General features: G+C 45.0%; 2 protein-coding genes across 7 annotated transcripts in view; both read right to left on the bottom strand.

The window, feature by feature from the left end:
• The window catches only part of DZIP1L (DAZ interacting zinc finger protein 1 like), a 70,737-nt gene extending 59,463 nt beyond the window's left edge, over nt 1-11,274 (bottom strand). For 3 of the 6 annotated variants that reach the window (XM_088840360.1, XM_088840362.1, XM_088840349.1), the window contains exons 1-2: nt 10,729-11,274; nt 7,341-7,417 (exon numbers count right to left, since the gene is read on the bottom strand). The gene's annotated coding sequence lies outside the window, so the exon portion shown is untranslated. Of the gene's footprint in view, nt 1-7,340; nt 7,418-10,057; nt 10,571-10,728 lie in introns of those variants that run through there. The other 3 variants (XM_088840356.1, XM_088840350.1, XM_088840358.1) reach the window with 3 other exon arrangements.
• Nucleotides 11,275-13,474: 2,200 nt separating this feature from the next.
• Nucleotides 13,475-20,510, bottom strand: part of A4GNT (alpha-1,4-N-acetylglucosaminyltransferase) — a 12,574-nt gene continuing 5,538 nt past the window's right edge. Inside the window, exon 2 of the mRNA XM_055419918.2 lies at nt 13,475-20,510. This exon is cut by the window's right edge and continues 1,228 nt beyond it. The gene's annotated coding sequence lies outside the window, so the exon portion shown is untranslated.

The following is a 20,510-nucleotide window of genomic DNA, read 5'->3' as shown; positions in this document are numbered from 1 at the left end:
CAACTAAATGAAGTGGAGACAGGCAACCTTCCAGAAAAAAAATGATAGTGAAGATAAACCAGGATCTCGGGAAAAGAATGGAGGCAAAGATTAAGAAGATGCAAGAAATGTTTACCAAAGACCTAGAAGAACTAAAGAACAAACAAATAGATGAATAATACACTGCTGCTGCTAAGTCGCTTCAGTCGTGTCCGACTCTGTGCAACCCCATAGACGTCAGCCCACCAGGTTCCCCCGTCCCTGGGATTCTCCAGGCAAGAACAATGGAGTGGAATAATACACTAGAAGGAATCAACAGAAGAATAACTGAGGCAGAAGAGACGCATCACCTGGAGGACAGAACAATGGAAATCACTGCCACAGAAGAAAACATAGAAAAAAGAATGAAAAGAAATGAAGGCAGCCTAAGAAACCTCCACAACATTAAACCCACCAACAATCGCATTATAGGGGTTCCAAAAGGAGAAGAGAGAGAGAAAGGACCTGAGAAAAATATTTGAAGAGATAATAACTGAAAACTTCCAGTCAACCATGTCCAGGAAGCACAGAGTCCCGGGAAGCATAAACCCAAGGAGGAACACACCCAGACACACAGTAATCAAACTGACAAAAATTAAAGACAGAGATAAACTATTAAAAGAAACAAAGGAAAAACAACAAATAACATACAAGGGAACTCTCCCAATCAGGCTATCGGCTGATTTCTCAACAGAAACTCTACAAGCCAGAAAGGAATGGCACAATATATTTAAAGTGATGAAAGGGAAGAACCCACAACCAAGAATACCCTACCCAGCAAGACTCTCCTTCACATTTTAAGGAGAAATCAAAAGTTTTCCAGACAAGCAAAAGTTAAGAAAATTCAACACCATCAAACCAGCTTTACAACAAATGCTAAAGGAACTTCTCTAGGCAGGAAACACAAGACAAGGGAAAGACCTACAGAAAATAAACCCAAAACAATTTAGAAAATGGTAGTAGGATCATACATATCAATAATTATCTTAAATTGTAAATGGATTACCGGGGGTCCCTGAGAAGAAACTATTTGGGGCTCTCAAGGAGGAATTAGAGGTCTGGAATTCTCAAGGAGGAGGAAAGAACAAATGTTTTTTTTTTCCTCTACATTCCTTAGTCTTAGTCACATAAAACTTTTTTTTTCTTTAAGCCTGGAACTGATGATTACACAACAAACGACTCAGTTTAAACTCCGTACTAAGGGAGAAATATCAATAACCTCAGATATGCAGATGACACTACCCTTATGGCAGAAAGTGAAGAGGAACTCAAAAGCCTCTTGATGAAAGTGAAAGAGGAGAGTGAAAAGGTTGGCTTGAAGCTCAACATTCAGAAAACAAAGATCATGGCATCTGGTCCCATCACTTCATGGGAAATAGATGGAAAAACCGTGGAAACGGTGTCAGACTTTATTTTTTTGGGCTCCAAAATCACTGCAGATGTTGATTGCAGCCATGAAATTAAAAGACGCTTACTCCTTAGAAGGAAAGTTATGACCAACCTAGATAGTATATTAAAAAGCAGAGACATTACTTTGCCAACAAAGGTCCGTCTAGTCAAGGCTATGATTTTTCCCGTGGTCATGTATGGATGTGAGAGTTGGACTGTGAAGAAAGCTGAATGCTGAAGAATTGATGCTTTTGAACTGTGGTGTTGGAGAAGACTCTTGAGAGTCCCTTGGACTGCAAGGAGATCCAACCAGTCCATTCTAAGGGAGATCAATCCTGGGTGTTCATTAGAAGGACTGATGCTAAAGCTGAAACTGCAATACTTTGGCCACCTCATGCGACGAGTTGACTCACTGGAAAAGACTCTGATGCTGGGAAAGGTTGGGGGCGGGAGGAGAAAGATACGACAGAGAATGAGATGGGTGGATGGCATCACTGAGTCGATGGACATGAGTTTGAGTGAACTCTGGGAGTTGGTGATGGACAGGGAGGCCTGGCGTGCTGTGATTCATGGGGTCGCGGAGAGTCTGACAGGACTGAGCAACTGAACTGAACTGAAGAATTATATAACAACAATGTATCCTGCTTGAGGACAGTTTCTCCTTCCTGAAAACCTTCTGGCTAATCCTGTTATCTTAAAATGTAAATTATGGGAGTGTGTCTAGTAAGATCTTTACAACCCTGAGATATTCTTTTGATTTATTGTAATAATTAATTTAAAAATATATAACTCCCTTGCTTACACTAGTGAGGGGGACATTCTCCAACCCCTTTCTGATGTCTATGTCAGAAACTTTCTCTGTCCATTTTCTTAGTTTAATAAAATTCTGCTACACACACACACAAAATGTAAATGTGTTAAAGTGAAAGAAAGTGAAAGTGAAGTTGTTCGGTCATGTCTGACTCTTTGCCACCCCATGGACTATAGCCCACCAGGCTCTTCTGTCCATGGGATTCTCCAGGCAAGAATACTGGAGTGGGTTGCCATTTCCTTCTCCAGAGGATCTTCCCGACCCAGGGATTGAACCCAGGTCTCCTCCATTGCAGGCAGACGCTTTAACCTCTGAGCCACCAGGGAATGAACCAGCCAAAATACACAGAATTACTGGGTAAATAAAAACATGTGCAAGTATGCACTTCTAATTACCACATCACTCTGCTTGACCGCCCCCAAATAATTGTATGTAATTATTTTATATTTTTAAGTTAATCGTGTTCCCATTATAGCTTGCAATTATAATTGTCTTAATTTTTGTCTGGCTATTGATTGTGAAAACTGACAAACATCTCTTACTCTTGTGATTATGTAATTATTACTCACTTATTACCATTGTATCATTATTGATCAACAGAAAAATTATAGAACTCTATATCACCAAAACTAGGATCTAATAGAAAAGCCTGTAATCATTTCTTAAAATCCAGATACATATCAGAAATATCTTGAAATTTTTTGAAAAATGCTAATGCTCAGGTATTGCTTATTTTCTCCAGAGCACCAGATATGTTTCTAATGAGCAGTCATGTTTAAAAACAACTGCACTATATGATGATCTTTTACTTTTATCTAGTTTATTTCACTTTTTCTATTTCATATTCAGTGCTCCCATTTCATTAAGTTTCTGCTATCAAATTTCTCCATCTCTTCTTTTCTTTTTTTGATGTTCTTTCTCAAGCCTTTATCAAGTGTAGTAGAAAAACTTTTGTATACATATATATATAAATATGTGATTGAACAAGGAGCACGTGATTGAGGCCCTCTGCAAGGCTGAGTTCAAGTTTAATGCAGATGAATTTGAAAACATGACTCATCCCAGAGGTCAAATATATCCCTAATCCTAGCCCTCTGGACAAACAGCAGACCCCACACTCATGAGAGCCTTGGCACTGTCCCCTCCTTACTCATGCCCACTGATAAATCCTACTTTCCTGTCAAAAAAAGAAAAAAAGAATTAGGACAAAGAGTAAGAATGGAATTGTACTTAGTTGGTCTTTGCAACCACATGGATTGTAGCCCACCAAGCTCCTCTGTCCATGGGTTTTCTCCAGGCAAGAATACTGGAGTGGATTGCCATGCCCTCCTCCAGAGGATCTTCCCAACCCAGGGATTGAACCCAGGTCTCCAGCATTGCAAACAGAATCTTTACTGACTGAGCCACCAGGGAAGCCCAAGAATTGAGTTAGGGTAAGTTAATGTGGACTCCTTGGAGAGAAACACCATTCAGACAGTAAAATGCTCGATTTGTTGACCATCTGTGTCCTCAGCTTAATCCCCAGGCTGCTAATGAAAGCTTAGCATGCAGGAACCCTTATGGGTGGGCGCAGGCTCATCAGTGAGACGCCCCAGGGTGCACATTGACTGTCAAGAGGTAACAGCTGTGTTCTAGTTGGCCTCCTAAGCAGTCCTTAAACCCTCATGTTCACACTCTGAGCACACTCTGTAAATACCCAAGGTGGCAGCCCCAATCCCAGTTATAGAAAATACTGCATTAGGGGGTCTGTGTTCATGAGTTTTTGCATTGTGTGCCATGCTCAGTCATATCCAACTCTTTGCAACCACATGGACTATATATAGTCCGGCAGGCTCCTCTGTCCATGGAATTTTCCAGGCAAGAATACTGGAATGGGTTGCCATTTCTTACTCCAAGGGATCTTCCCAACCCAGGGATTGAACCCGCTTATCCTGCACTGGCAGGCAGATTCTTTACCACTGCACCACCTAGGAAGCCCCTCATGAGTTTTTACTGAACCACAAAAGTATCATCCCTGTTTGTCACTGGGGACAAACCCTAAGAGTCCAGTTCTCAGAAGTCCCAGGGCTCTGACATAAAAAGATGAGCAGAATTCCCTGGTGGTCAAGTGGTTAAGAATCTGCCTGCCAATGCAGGGGACACGGGTTCGATGCCTGGTCCAGGAAGACTCCACATGCTGCAGGGCAACTAAGCCCATGCACCACATCTACTGAGCCTGAGCTCTAGACCTCAAGAAGTGCAACTACTGAAGCCCACGCACTCTCCGCAACAAGAGAAGCCACTGCAATGAGAAGCCCAAGTGCGCAGTAAAGAAGACCCCCTGCTTGCTGCAACTAGAGAGAGCCCACGCACAGCAATGAAGACCGAGCACAGCAATGAAGACCGAGCACAGCAAAACTTATTTATATATTTTAAAAGGCAAGCAGAACTGTGGAAATCTGAAGTTGACTAAGATGACAGCAGCTATTACTTATTAACTATCCATGTGCCAGGCACTGTGCCAGCATTTTATAGTTCTGTTTCTAGCCATCATACAGCCTTGTATGTGGCTATGATTTGCCTCATTGGATAGATGTAGAAACTGAGGTTCAGAGAGGCTAAGGGACCTGTTCCCACTCCTTCAGGTACCAAGTTAGGAAGCCAAGATCAAAATCAAGTTCTGAGTCCAAAGCTTCAGCCAAGATGGAGAAGCTGTATACAGTTAGCAAAAACAAGACCAGGAGCTGACTGTGGCTCAGATCATGAACTCCTTATTGCCAAATTCAGACTTAAATTGAAGAAAGTAGGGAAAACCACTAGACCATTCAGATATGACCTAAACCAAATCCCTTATGATTATACAGTGGAAGTGAGAAATAGATTTAAGGGACTAGATCTGATAGATAGAGTGCCTGATGAACTCTGGACGGAGGTTCGTGACATTGTACAGGAGGCAGGGACCAAGACCATCCCCATGGAAAAGAAATGCAAAAAAGCAAAATGGCTGTCTGAGGAGGTCTTACAAATAGCTGTGAAAAGAAGAGAAGCGAAAAGCAAAGGAGAAAGGGAACGATATAAGCATCTGAATGCAGAGTTCCAAAGAATAGCAAGGACAGATAAGAAAGCCTTCCTCAGTGATCAATGCAAAGAAATAGAGGAAAACAACAGAACAGGAAAAACAAGAGATCTCTTCAAGAACATTAGAGATTCCAAGGGAACATTTCATGCAAAGATGGGCTCGATAAAGGACAGAACTGGTATGGACCTAACAGAAGCAGAAGATATTAAGAAGAGGTGGCAAGAATACACAGAAGAACTGTACAAAAACGATCTTCACGACCAAGATAGTCACGATAACGTGATCACTGACCTAGAGCCAGACATCTTGGAATGTAAAGTCAAGTGGGCCTTAGAAAGCATCACTACAAACAAAGCTAGTGGAGGTGATGGAATTCCAGTGGAGCTATTTCAAATCTTGAAAGATGATGCTGTGAAAGTGCTGCACTCAATATGCCAGCAAATTTGGAAAACTCAGCAGTGGCCACAGGACTGGAAAAGGTCAGTCTTCATTCCAATCCCAAAGAAAGGCAATGCCAAAGAATGCTCAAACTACCGCACAATTGCACTCATCTCACACGCTAGTAAAGTCATGCTCAAAATTCTCCAAGCCAGGCTTCAGCAATATGTGAACCGTGAACTCCCAGATGTTCAAGCAGGTTTTAGAAAAGGCAGAGGCACCAGAGATCAAATTGCCAACATCCGCTGGATCATGGAGAAAGCAAGAGAGTTCCAGAAAAACATCTATTTCTGCTTCATTGACTACGCCAAAGCCTTTGACTATGTGGATCACAATAAACTGTGGAACATTCTGAAAGAGATGGGAATACCAGACCACCTGACCTGCCTCTTGAGAAACCTGTATGCAGGTCAGGAAACAACAGCTAGAACTGGACATGGAACAACAGACTGGTTCCAAATAAGAAAAGGAGTACGTCAAGGTTGTATATTGTCATCCTGCTTATTTAACTTCTATGCAGAGTACATCATGAGGAACGCTGGGCTGGGAGAAGCACAAGCTGGAATCAAGATTGCTGGGAGAAATATCAATAACCTCAGATATGCAGATGACACTACCCTTATGGCAGAAAGTGAAGAGGAACTCAAAAGCCTCTTGATGAAAGTGAAAGAGGAGAGTGAAAAGGTTGGCTTGAAGCTCAACATTCAGAAAACAAAGATCATGGCATCTGGTCCCATCACTTCATGGAAATAGATGGAAAAACAGTGGAAACAGTGTCAGACTTTATTTTTTTGGGCTCCAAAATCACTGCGGATGCTGATTGCAGCCATGAAATTAAAAGACGCTTACTCCTTGGAAGGAAAGTTATGACCAACCTAGATAGTACATTAAAAAGCAGAGACATTACTTTGCCAACAAAGGTCCGTCTAGTCAAGGCTATGGTTTTTCCCGTGGTCATGTATGGATGTGAGAGTTGGTTGTGAAGAAAGCTGATCGCCGAAGAATTGATGCTTTTGAACTGTGGTGTTGGAGAAGACTCTTGAGAGTCCCTTGGACTGCAAGGAGATCCAACCAGTCCATTCTAAAGGAGATCAATCTGGGTGTTCATTGGAAGGACTGATGCTAAAGCTGAAACTGCAATACTTTGGCCACCTCATGTGAAGAGCTGACTCACTGGAAAAGACTCTGATGCTGGGAAAGGTTGGGGGAGGGAGGAGAAGGGGACAACAGAGAATGAGATGGCTAGATGGCATCACCAACTCTGTGGACATGAGTTTGAGTGAACTCCGGGAGTTGGTGATGGACAGGGAGGCCTGGCGTGCTGTGATTCATGGGGTCGCAAAGAGTCGGACACGACTGAGAGACTGAACTGAACTGAACCTCCCACTAGTGATAATGATAATACAAAAAAATCCTTTCCCATTTTGTAAATTATAATACCTGAGATTTCTTGATCAAACTGCAAGGACTGAAAGAGTTTACAGCATATCCTAACAGATCAGTGCTGGAGACCCTAAAGTTTCCCCGTCTCCTTGCAGAATTTAGCCAAACACAACTCAGCTCCTCAGCTTGCCTCCTGTTGCAGATGGGAGGAAGACAAAGCCAAGCGAGAATGTTTCTGGTTACCTGGAGACCACACACCTCAGAGGCAGGAACGCCGTGTTTTCTCCAAACTCAACTATCAGCAGACTGCTTTCCCTCACCTGGGAACAGAAATGCAAAGCAAAAATGACTCCCCATCATTAGGAAATCAGGAACTATTAACCATCTCTAGATGTTTCAGTGGGGTCCAGGAACTTCCCAATACTAGACCACTGTCATGAACTAGTGGGATCCAAAAGAATGATATTTATGCTAGCATTCCAAATTATTCATTATTGAAGAGACAGTTTCTACCTCGAGTAACCTCACAGATGAGACGGCAAGCCCGTCTACCACCTAGCTTTGCACACTCCCAATGTTGGGATGCTCACTACCTCACAAGGGAGCCACCTCTCAGTGAAACAACTCCTGGAAACTTTAAAATTCTTCTGAAACCTGCCACCTATCAACTGTCAAAGATGGTTTCCACAAAAAAGACCAGTTGATTTTTTCAAAATAAAATTCTGACTGATTTTTTTAACATAAATTAACTAGTGTACACCACCACCACTGCCACCTTTCTGTCTGTTCTGCTTCTTCAAGGATGCTGTCAGCACTTCCCTGGTGGTCCAGTGATTAAGAGGTGAAAGTGAAAGTCACTCAGTCATGTCCGACTCTGTGACCCCATGGACCGTGGCCCTCCAGGCTCCTCTGTCCATGAAATTCTCCAAGCAGTAACACTGGAGTGGGTAGCCTTCTCCAGGGGATCTTCCCAACCCAGGGATCTAACCCAGATCTCCAGCATTGCAGGTGGATTCTTTACTGTCTGAGCCACCAGGGAAGCCCAAGAAAACTGAGGTGGGTAGCCTATTCCTTCTCCAGATCTTCCCAACCCAGGGATCAAACTCAGGTCTCCTGCATTGCAGGCAGATTCTTTACCAGTTGAGCTACCAGGGAAGTCCAGTGATTAAGAATCTGCCTGCCAATGCAGAAGACTTGGGTTTGACTCCCGGACCAGCAACTTAGTTGTCTCACAGAAACTAAGCCCACGCACCACAATGTGCCGTAGAGCTGGGGCTCTGCAACTAGAAAAAGGCCATGAGCAGCAATGAAGACCCAGTGCAGACAAAAATAAAAATAAAGGAGAAACAACCTCTCAATTTTTTTTTTTTTAAAGAATGCTGTCAAGCCAAGAGGAGCATTTGGAGGAGCCAAGCTTCCAAGGCAACTGCCAGGCAATCATTTACAAGCCTGCCCTGACTACCAGCTAACTTGGCAGTGCAGGCCCCAGGGGAACTCAGGTGTGTCATTAGCGCTAATTGTTCTGGCTGCCAAGGAAACCTTGGCAGAGTTTGCAAACAGGCTGTGCACACATGGTAGGCAAGGGAGCACTAGAGACCCCAGTGGAGACAAGAGTGGCCCAGGAGTACTGTTGGAGCACTACCATTACAGACCTTGTTCTGCCTTGCTCTCTGCTGCTGCTAAGCTGCTCTCTGTTTCTGTTTTTTTCTAAAAAAAGGAAATGTTCCTCCCCTTTTCAGTCTTTCTTGCCCATAATGTAGCAAGAGAGAGATCCACTCCACCAGACACACAGCTCTCCCTTTATAGAACGTCTCCAATTTTTAAGAGACGATACCTTGTTTTGGTTAAAGCCTACCTTGGGCTTCCCTTGTGGCTCAGCTGGTAAAAAAGCTGCCCACAATGCAGGAGACCTGGGTTCGATTCCTGGGTTGGGAAGATCCCCTGGAGAAGGGAAGGGCTACCCACTCCAGTATCCTAGCCTGGAGAATTCCACGGACTGTATAGTCCCTGGGGTCACAAAGAGTCGGACACGACTGAGTGACTTTCACTAAGTTTGCCATAAAAGAATTTTCTTTAAAATAGAAATGGGATGGGACTTCCATGGGGATCCAGTGGTTAAGACACTGCACTTCAACTACAGTAAGCATGTGTTCGATCCCTCGTCAGGGAACTAAGATCCCGCACGCTGCACAGCTTAGTCAAAAAATAGAAATAAATAAATAAAGTAAAATATAAAATAAAAATGGGAGATAAGGGTTTGATTGACATCTCTTCGAAGTAGTTTAGACATGACTATATACTTATAAGATTTATCTTCCTAGGTGCAAAACCGTCAAAAACCAACACAACTTTTCACATCTAAAAGAAGAGCAGTTTAGAATATACTGGGCTTCCCTGGTGGCTCAGATGGTAAAGAATCTGCCTGCAATGTAGGAGACCCAGGTTCAATCCCTCGGTCAGGAAGATCCCCTGGAGAAGGGCATGGCCATCCACTCCAGTATTCTTGCCTGGAGAATTCCATAAACAGAGGAGCCTGGTGGGCTACAGTCCATGCGGTCAAAAAAAGTCCGACACGACTGAGCAACTTTTTTCTTCTTTCTTAGAACATACTGGTGTTTTTCTTCTCCATAGAGAAGCCACGGCTTCTCAGTAGTTTGTCCAACTTCAGATCCTGTGACACCAGATCCCCTCCAAATCCTCCCTAGAGGCAGGAGGTCCAGTGACAGATGGCATTACAAGTGGTGAGCCTGCTGGTCAGGGCTGGCCCTCCCTGCAAGGGGCCCACCAGGAGGTTCAGAGCAGCCCATCAAGTTACTTCCTTCCCTCCTTCTGTCAGTTTCAGTTGAACAACCAACAAGTTGGACCCAACTTCAGTTCCCTGGCAGAACCCAGTTATGCTGCACAAGTGAATTCAGGTTTCTGTTTCTACCTAAAGCATATAGCTTCATGTGACATCTTACCAAGTTGGATAGTATCCAAAAAGATTTCCACGTGAGGGAAACGTCTCCAGAGCACTGGTGCTGACAGAGACGGGTGGAATACCTCTTATCAGCCACTTGACCGCAGAACCGGCCTTCTCCAGGTGGGGTTGTCCTCACTGGCCAGTCCTCAGCTCCAGGAGGAGCTGTGAGAAACCGAGGCAAAGGAGAGAAAGACCACCCACCCAATCTGCCTCTGTGGGAGGCCGGCCAGAGCACCTCCCACTCATCAGGCTTCTCTTCAAAGTCTCGTTAGAAACCACATTCCAAAAGACTGTGCAGGGGCAGGGTCTTAAGGAACAGGCCTGGATAACCCCTGCCCAGGTCCCCCGGACCTCTCCTCTGACGGGCCTCCTGGACACTTGTCCGGTACTAAGCGAGTTCCCCTGGGCTTTTATCTGCAGCCACCCCAGACGAAAAACATGGTTGCTACCTCCTCCTACACTCCTGCCTCGGGAAGCAAGGCGGAGGAACCAGAGAAGCTAATCCGTTTGTTTTTACATCAGCTCATTACTAGAAGATCCCCCTTTACCTACAGAACGCAAAGCAGCAACCCCACCCCCACCCCCAATCATTTTACTTTTTGCAAAAAGTGAAAATCCGAGGCCGCCCTCCCAGGGAAGCCCAGTCCTGCGGGTTCAGCCCCCGAGTACCTCGGTCCGGAGTGGGCCAGGCACCGGGTAGGGAGAAGCCGCCGGGCCAAGGGGCGGCGCGTCCCGAGGCGGAGCTCCCCGCCGGACCCCGCCGGGCGTCGGAGGCGCTGCTGTTGAGCCTGCCGAGGCTCGCGTCACTTGGGCTGCACGCCGCTCCCGCTCGGGCCAAATTCCTGGCATAGTTTTCGCACGCGGCCCGGCTCACCTGGGGGTCCCCGGAACCCAGGCAGTGGGCAGAGGTCGCGAGAGCGCGGCTCCGCCCCTCCGCCCCGGCCCCGCCTCCCGACTCGCTCCACCGCCCTGGACCCAGGCTGTTCCCGGAGTCCTCGCCGCCGCGCCGGCCTGGGATGCTTCCTCCGCTCCCCGGCCCCGCCACCGACCTCCACCCCGCGCGGCAGCTCGAGCTCTGGACGGCGCGGGGCAGAGCCGCCCGACCACCTGCTGCCAACCTGCGGGACCGGGGGCACAGAGAATCCTCTGGGCGCGCGCCGCTGGAGGCTGGGGTCTCCGCCGCCTCCCGCTCCCGCGAGAGCCGCCCCGCCCGACCCCAAGGAGGGGCGGAGCCTCTCCCCAGCCCCTCCGGGACGCGCTATTTTTAGGTCCGTTACGGAAGCGGGAAGGAGGGAATGCCACGTTTACTCCTTCAGGAAAATCCAGGGTCCTAGTGAGTGGCTCCCAGGCCTCGCTGAGAAGCAGGGACGCGCTCCCGTCCACACACACACACACCCCTACACCCTACCCGGTACAATCGCCTGACCTGCTGAATGCTGGGATCCACCAGTACCAAACTAAAGGGGCCTTCTTGTTTTCTGATGGAGAAGGAAATGGCAGCCCACTCCAGTATTCTTGCCTGGAGAATCCCATGGACAGAGGAGCCTGGGAAGGGGGCTGCAGTCCATGGGGTCGCAAAGAGTCGGACACGACTGAAGCAACTTAGCACGCACGCATGCACTTGGTTTCTGATCAGAACCCATGCTAGTCCTTTGAGTAAATCCCAGGTCTGTTCAGATGGCCACCAGTTTCCCCCCAGCCCCCAACCATCTGGTCAGCCCTGGGCATCCAGTTGGGAAATCCAGGACCATAAAAAGCTCTTTTTGGGTAACAGTCTTTGACCCCTTCCTATAGCCTTTTGTGGTTTTACTGAGACTCGAATTTCTGGGTTTGTTTTTTTCCCTTTAAGCCTTCTTCCCACCCCAGCTACCAAGCTGTGTGAGAGGATATTCAAAACAAAACTGCGTGGGAAAAAGTGTTGACAATGTGGAGAAATTGGAACCCCTGTACACTGCTGTGAGAGTGTAAAATGGTATAGCCATTGTGGAAAAGAAAATGGTGACGCCTCAAAAAATTAAACGCGAAATTACCATATGATTCAGCGATTCTACTTCTGTGAATACACACTAAAGAATTAAAAGCAGAGACTCAAAAAGATATTTGTACACCCATGATCATAAAAACATTATTCCCAATAGCCAAAAGGTGGAAATAACTGGAGTGTCCATTAACGAATGGAAAACAAAATGTTACATATATGTTTGCAGGAAAGGGGACCCCTTTCAGGGCCCGAAACTGGGCTCTTGTCTAACACTCGGAAAAGAATTGTCCTAGGAGACACGTGCTGACAAAGCAAGAGATTTTATTGGGAAGGGCTCCCAGGTGCAGAGCAATAGGGTAAGGGAACCCAGGAGAACAACTCTGCCGCATGGCTCCCAGTCTTGGGATTTATGGTGATGGGATTAGTTTCCGAGTGGTCTTTGGCCAATCCTTCTAATTCAGAGTCTTTCCTGGTGGCGCATGCATCACTCAGCCAAGACGGATGCTAGCGAGAGAGATTCTGGAAGTGGACGGACACCTGGTGTCTCCTTTCGACCTTTCAGGAACTCTTCCGGTTGGTGGTGGCTTATTAGTTCCTTATTCCTTATCAGGATCTCCTGTCATAAAACAACTCATACAAATGGTTACTATGGTGCCTGGCCAGAGTGAGTGGTTTCAATCAGTGTGCTTCCCCTAATATATACATACATATATGCACACACACACACATATATATAAGTCCTTAAAAAGGAATGAAATTCTGATACATGCTACCACATGAGTGAATCATGAAAACATTATGCTAAATGAAATGTCAGGCACAAAAATGACATAGATGATATGATTTCACTTATATAATGTACCTAGAATAGTCAAATTCATGGAAACAAAAAGTAGTATGGTGATTGCCAGGGCTAGGGGAAGGAGGGAATGGAAATTATTGTCTAATGGATACAGAGTTTCAGTCTGGGATGATGAAAAAATTAGGTGGATGGTGGAGCTGGTTGCAAAACAACATGAATGTACTTAATGCCATTGAATGGTATACATCAGTTCAGTTCAGTCGCTCAGTCGTGTCCGACTCTCCGCGACCCCATGAATCACAGCACGCCAGGCCTCCCTGTCCATCACCAACTCCCAGAGTTCACTCAAACTCATGTCCATAGAGTCGGTGATGCCATCCAGCCATCTCATTCTCGGTCGTCCCCTTCTCCTCCCGCCCCCAATCCTTCCCAGCATCAGAGTCTTTTCCAGTGAGTCAACTCGTCGCATGAGGTGGCCAAAGTATTGGAGTTTCAGCTTTAGCATCAGTCCTTCCAATGAACACCCAGGATTGATCTCCTTTAGAATGGACTGGTTGGATCTCCTTGCAGTCCAAGGGACTCTCAAGAGTCTTCTCCAACACCACAGTTCAAAAGCATCAGTTCTTCGGCGATCAGCTTTCTTCACAGTCCAACTCTCACATCCATACATGACCACCGGAAAAACCATAGCCTTGACTAGACGCACCTTTGTTGGCAAAGTAATGTCTCTGCTTTTTAATATATTATCAAGGTTGATCATAACTTTCCTTCCAAGGAGTAAGCGTCTTTTAATTTCATGGCTGCAATCAACATCTGCAGTGATTTTGGAGCCCAAAAAACTAAAGTCTGACACTGTTTCCACTGTTTTTCCATCTATTTCCCATGAAGTGATGGGACCAGATGCCATGATCTTTGTAATGGTATACATGAAAACAGCTAAAATTGTAAATGTGTAAATGTGAATTGTAAATGTGTAAGTGCACATTTATGGTATGTGCTGCTGCTGCTGCTAAGTCACTTCAGTTGTGTCCGACTCTGTGTGACCCCACAGACGGCAGCCCACCAGTCTCCCCCGTCCCTGGGATTCTCCAAGCAAGAACACTGTAGTGGGTTGCCATTTCCTTCTCCAATGCATGAAAGTGAAAAGTGAAAGTGAAGTCCCTCAGTCGTGTCCGACTCTTCGCGACCCCATGGACTGCAGCCTACCAGGCTCCTCCATCCATGGGATTTTCCAGGCAAGAGTACTGGAGTCGGGTGCCATTGCCTTCTCCGATGGTATGTGCATTTTACCACAATTTTTTAGATGTGTAAAAAAAAAAAAAAAAAACGGTGGACAGGGACCAGGCCCAAGTAGGAATATCTGTGAGCCACCAGCTCTCATGGCAAGTTTGTTCCCATGCTTTCCTGGCCAGGGCACCCTTTTCCCTCCAGGACTTCCTTCAGGAAGGCAGAGAATAATCCAGACTGTGGAGTCAAATACGCATTTACGTTCCACCTTCCCAGGCTGTGTAACCCTGGGAGGTCACTTACTCTCTCTGTGAAGTGGGGAAAATAAACTCTACCTCCGTGCTAAGTTGCTTCAGTCGTGTCCAACTCTTTCCAATCCTATGGACTGTAGCCTGCCAGGTTCTTCTGTCCATGGGATTCTCCAGGGGAGAATGCTGGAGTGGGTAGCCATTTCCTCCTCCAGGGGATCTTTCCCACCTAGGGATCAAACCTGTATCTCTTATGTCTCCTGAATTGGCAGGTGGGTTTCTTACCATTAGCACCACCTGGGAAGCCCAAACTTTACCTAGCAGGTCATTATGAGAACCAACTTAGTTAAAACGTCTCAGCCAAAGGGCCTGGCAGTCACTAGCATGTCTTCCCAAGTTCCATCAAGTGTGAGGGCTGGGAGGCTTCTCAACTCAATTCCCTGATGTATACAAAAAGTAGCTCTGTGCACACACACAAACGTGTGTGTGTGCACGCGCGCGCGCATGTGGGTGTGATTTGCACCAACCTCAATTTCCCCCCGTAGAAATGGGTGCTATCTGTTGCAGGGCTGTTGTGGGAAAATGAACTTGACATGCACCCAGATCCACCTTCTCAGTAATGTCAAAAGCTAAAGACTCCATCTTCAACTGACCGAGACCTTCCATGCATAGAACACACACACTCCCTTTACTGGGCCACAGTTTGACATTCAATACCGCCAAGAGTTTCCAAGTGCCTGCTAGGAGGCAGGCTGTGTTCTAAGACAAACTAGATCATGTAGCAGGCCGTCACCTCTGCTGTGTCCCCTGTGCCACAGCACACACAAGACGTGGTGGCACGAGTGACAGCAGGTATGCAATGCAAGACACAGGAACAGGCCAAAGGAGACTGCCCTAGACAGGTCCTCCAGGGGACACTCCTGACACCCTGAGGGGCTGGGCCATAACTGTAGAATGGGAGGACAGAGAGCAGGTTCTCAATATCCGTGGTTTCCATTTTGCCCTGTAGCCCCTCACCACTTCCTCAGGCCAGTGTCAGATACCCGCTCTCTGAGAGGCATAGACACCACCACAACTGGTCTCCTTCCTACACTTGGGGATGTGTCAGTGGGCCATGTCTGCTGATTGAAGGTCTACTTTAGACTCTGTTGTTATTGTTTAGTTGTTAAGTTGTGTCTGACCCTTTGCAACCCCAGGGACTGTAACCCACCAGGCTTCTCCATCCATGGCATTTCCCAGGCAAGAATACTGGAGTGAGTTGCCATTTCCTTCTCCAGGGGATCTTCCCCACCCAGGGATCAATGCAGGTATCTCCTGCATTGGCCGGTGGATTCTTTACCACTGAGCCACCAGGGAAGCCCACTTTAGAGTCTAGGGAGTCCACAGTTGGAGTGCCCTCTGCTGTCAACTGCTGGCATCACACTTTGGAAGCCAGCAGGGGTTCCAGATCCCAATTTCTCAAAGGGCTTCTGGTGTGTGTGGGACAGGTCTCCCAGGGTTGGGCTGCTGACCACTGATGGTCCCAGTGGTGATTTGAGGTCAAAGGTGTACTGTTGTGTTCTCACTGTATTAATGTATATAGACAGGCATATAGTTTGAAGGACATTTTACGTAAAAACCTGGTTTGCTAGTTTCTTCTTGAAAAATCTGATGATCTGGCACCAAAAAGCCTGCACTCACATATCAAGAATTGGCTGGAACTGAAGGGGAACTTCTTACCTACTCTCTAACCCATTCCCTGAAAAAGATCACTTTGAAGAAGTCTGTGCACTTAGAGAAAGACCTCTTTTCTCAGGAAAACTCTCTCCTCTATTGCAGAATGAGATGCAGGATAAGTTTAACCAGGACCAACTCTCTGAGTCTAGAAACAAACACTAGGTGGGGCGGGCTGAGACAGATTGAAAAAAAAATGCAACAAAATAATGAAATATTTATGTCTATGATATACAAAGACCAGTTAAAAATCAATAAGAAATAGAAAAGTAATCCCGTAGAAAAGTAAACAAAAGATTAGGCAAGTCATAGAACAAGAAAATATACCAATTAAACATACGAAACACTCAACTTCACCAAAAGTAAAATAATTAGATACATTTTTAAACAGTCATATTGGCTAAAATTAAGTGGAATGTTGGCACTGGTGAAGGATAGGGAAATGAACAATTTCAAACAGCCTTTTTGAAAACAATTTGACAGCACATATCAAATTTTAAAGTCTTCAAAATGTGGTAATCAGAACTACAGTACCACTTGTATGATTAAAATTAGCATCACATTAAATGTCCACCAATTGGGTTTTAAGTAAATAGATTATGATATATCCTACAATAAAACACTCTGCAGCCCTTATGAAGAATATATCTTATGTTAATGAAAAAAGGTGTCCAAGACATATGCATTGTTAAATTTTAAAAACTGACATAATACTACGTATTATACAAATCCATTTATGTTTTATAATTATATATATAAGAAATTCAGGGGTGATATTCAAAATATTTAACCATTATGCTCACACAGTCATTAGCCCTCTGGGGCAAATCTTCACATGTTAGTTGCTGCATCATGGAGGTCCTGGAGAGAAGATTTAGGACAGATAAGCTGATAGTGGGGGATACTTGGAAGACTATGGCCAAAACTATTTGCAAATAGCATGGATATATATTCAGAGAAAAGTGAGAGACATACCAAACTTGACAGTGGTACAAGAGGGACTTGCATCTTTTACTCCATACAATCTTACTGTTTGAAATTCTAAGAATGAGTGTCAGATTTGAAAAAAAGAAAAATTAACATGGGGGAAACACTAGCATGACCTAATTTCAAAATGTAGCATGATGTAAACGTGTGGCATATATTCACCAAAGTCCAGAAGGAATCCAGGATCATCTGGAATCCACATTTCAGACGGCTCATTACTCTTTTTACTTTTCTCAGTACCCTCCTCACCATCATGTTTTCTTTCCAGCTTTATTGAGAAATAATTGTTATTTATCACTCTATAAGTTTCAGGTACACAGCATGATTTACATATATTGTGAAATGACAACCACAATAGTTTCAACTAACATCCGTCTTCTCATGTAGATACAATAAAAAGAAAAAAGGAAAAAATATTTCTCTTTGTGATGCAAACTCCTAGTATTTACTCTCTTAACAACTTTCCCACGTTTCACACAGCAGTGTTAGCTGTAATCATCATGTTGTACGTTACATCTCTGGTACTTATTTTTTAATCACATACTTCTTAGTCTATGCATTTTCCCCATCACCACCAAGTTTTGAAATATTCTTTTCTACTAAACAAACTGCATTTATTAAGTAATACATCATTAATTTCTGCCAGACATCTTATCAATCAAAAACATCTTGCTGCCAGGTAAAACTCTCTATAACTGTCAAATTATCAATATTGCTATAGTGAATTCATACAATCACGGCCCAGTATAAAGAAATGTGACATTCAGCTTGACCTATTTGGTCCCATCATATAAAACAGTTCATGTATTGTTGAAATATTGACAATATTTCTAATCAAACTTTTCAAAACCCTAGTGATTGGGAATGTTAGTCATGCATTTGTCATGCATTCTCCAGATGCGGAAATTAGGTCCAGTGTGTGACCCTGCTCCACCCTCAAAGGGCTAGTGCTAGGAGACATGCCTATGGAGATACGCAGCTGAGCTGAAACCCAGCAGGGCCTCTGGGGACACAGGTCAGAGGGCCGCCACGGTGAGTAGCAGCAGGTCTCAAAGTCTCACTCTAGCGTCAGACTGGACCTAAGAATCCAGAGCAATTAGCTGGGAATAAACAAAGCTAGGGCAGGAGACATGACTTGCGATTATTTTTTAGTAAGTCAGAGCAGTGATTCTCAAAGGGGGAAATATCAGAATGAAAGGGGATGGGTGGATGTAGTTTGAAAAGCATCATCCCTTTACATCTGGAGAAAAACATAAATTTATGCTTTCCTTAAAACAAACTAGCCAAAAAATTTTCTAGAAAATCTTGATTGATGACTATTTGTGGAAGAAATATTAATTCTCATACCTCCTAGGAAGAGGAAGCAAATTTGTATGTGACTGTAGAAGGGGCAGCTGTTTGTTTTTTTTGTTTGTTTGTTTTCAGTTTTATTTATTTATTTACTTATTTTTACTTTACAATATTGTATTGGTTTTGCCATACATTGACATGAATCTGCCATGGGTGTACATGTGTTCCCCATCCTGAACCAGTGTGTGATTTGCTTTTTTAAGACAACTGGGGTAGAAAAGGGAATAACAGACACCCTAAGGAGCAGAGGAGACTATCCCAGGGGGGATATGGCCAGTCATCAGACATAAGCACTGGGGACCTCCAATGGACTGAATGTGATCCCCCCAAAATTCATATGTTGAAATACTGCTACCCCAAAGTGATCATATTAGGAAGTGGGACAGGAGGTAATTGGGTCATGAGGGCAGAACACTCATAGATGGGATTAGTTCCCTTATAAAAGGGACCCCAGAGATCTCCCTTGCCTCTTTCCACCATGTGAGGATTCAACAAGAAATGTGCTATCTGCCACTTGGAAGTGGATCTTTTCTAGAGCTGAGCCACGCTGGCACCCTGATCTTGGGTTTCCCAGCCTCAGAACTGTGACAAATACATTTTTGTGGTTTAGCCATTCAGTCTACAGTACTTTGTTATTGCAGTCCAAGTTGACTTAGGACCTTGCCTGCTTGATCCAGCTGAATCTTCAGCATCTAAATCCGTGCTTGACACACAGAGAGACAGAATTAATATTATTGACTGAATGCTTTAATGAGTATCAAATTAAAGGCTAGAAATCAAGCCTCTTTTGTCCCCAGCCAATTCTCTAGCACAGCTATCCTCAACCTATATGTCACCAGGGACATATTTCATGGAAGACAATTCTTCCACGAACCAGGGGTTGGGGGAAGGGGGTGGTTTCAGAAGATTCAAATGCACTTCAATCTAATTCCACCAATGATTTGACAGGAGATACCCATCCACAGCACAGAGGTTGGGGACCCCTGCTCTCTATCAGATTCTGTAATTAATTTTACAGAAGTAAATTTAATGCTCTATCAGACTCTGTAATTAATCTTACAGAAGTAAATTTAACATGTAGCAAAACTGTCAGCTGCCTATCATAACACTCATTTTCTCTTCCTCCTTAAATGTCCCAGCCTCTCTTGCAGCTACATACTGATCACTGAGATGTAAGGTTAAGTGTTATATGGTAAGTTGCAGGAAGAGTTTATAAAATAAGGAAAGTGCACCTTTCTTTCCTTCATCCTGCTGCCTGAAATGCAGAAACGATGGGCTGGAGACCAAGCTGCAGTATGAGCCATGGGCTGTGGACACTAAGGATGGTAGGCAGAAAGATGCAAGCAGCCAGGGTCCATGACGACTGCAGTGACCATACCCACCCTGATCTGCCTACCTTCAGACTACTTTTACATGAAAGAGAAACTTCTATATTTTATATACCAATGATCTTTGGGATTTTTGTTGTAGACACAGTCCACCCATCCCAACTGACAAGCGGGGCCTGCAATTCCGCCGCTGCCCGCAGGGAGCAGTGAGCTGGGGCACGTGAGAGTTTTCATCTCGCTCTGTTGCAGGAGCTCAGCCTCCTTCAGCACCAGTACGGATTCAGCTTCCGCAAACCACAGGTCAGGGCTGTCAGTGCTCAGTCTTCTTAGGACCTGCTGAGGTTTCAACTGGAGGACAATATGACACTGTGTCCATGCAGATAGGAACAGTTTTCTCAGGACATGCCCCAGGAGGTCCCATGGGGAGAAAATGGTGAGGGAAAAGTGAAGTGAGGGAAGGTGGGGAGAAACTTCTTGTGTGCAACTGACTGCCAGGAGTTGACGGTTTCTGGGGGTTGGGGGGAGTCCATCTTCAGAGGACCCAGGAAAGGAAGATCTTGATATGGAAAACTGTAGGTTTTTAGCCCATGGTATGTGCAATGTATACCGTATCCAGTGTCATTCTTTGGTGTGGAGTCCAGTTTTCCTTGCATGGTTTACTGAGGGGATTGCACTTGCCCGGCTGTATGTTCTTGACCCTTTGGCTATAAATAAACTGACCACATCCATGTAGGTTTATTTCTGGGCTCTCTCTTCTGGTTCTCTGGCCTGTGGATCTGTTTTTGATCTCACAATTGTTCTAGTTACTGCAGCTT

This window comes from Moschus berezovskii, chromosome 1 (assembly GCF_049115385.1).
Source record: "Moschus berezovskii isolate FMDL1 chromosome 1, NW_MosBer_1.0, whole genome shotgun sequence".
NCBI lineage: Eukaryota > Metazoa > Chordata > Mammalia > Artiodactyla > Moschidae > Moschus > Moschus berezovskii.
The sequence above is the reverse complement of the archived record's forward strand: the minus strand, read 5'-3'. Positions and strand labels throughout refer to the sequence as shown.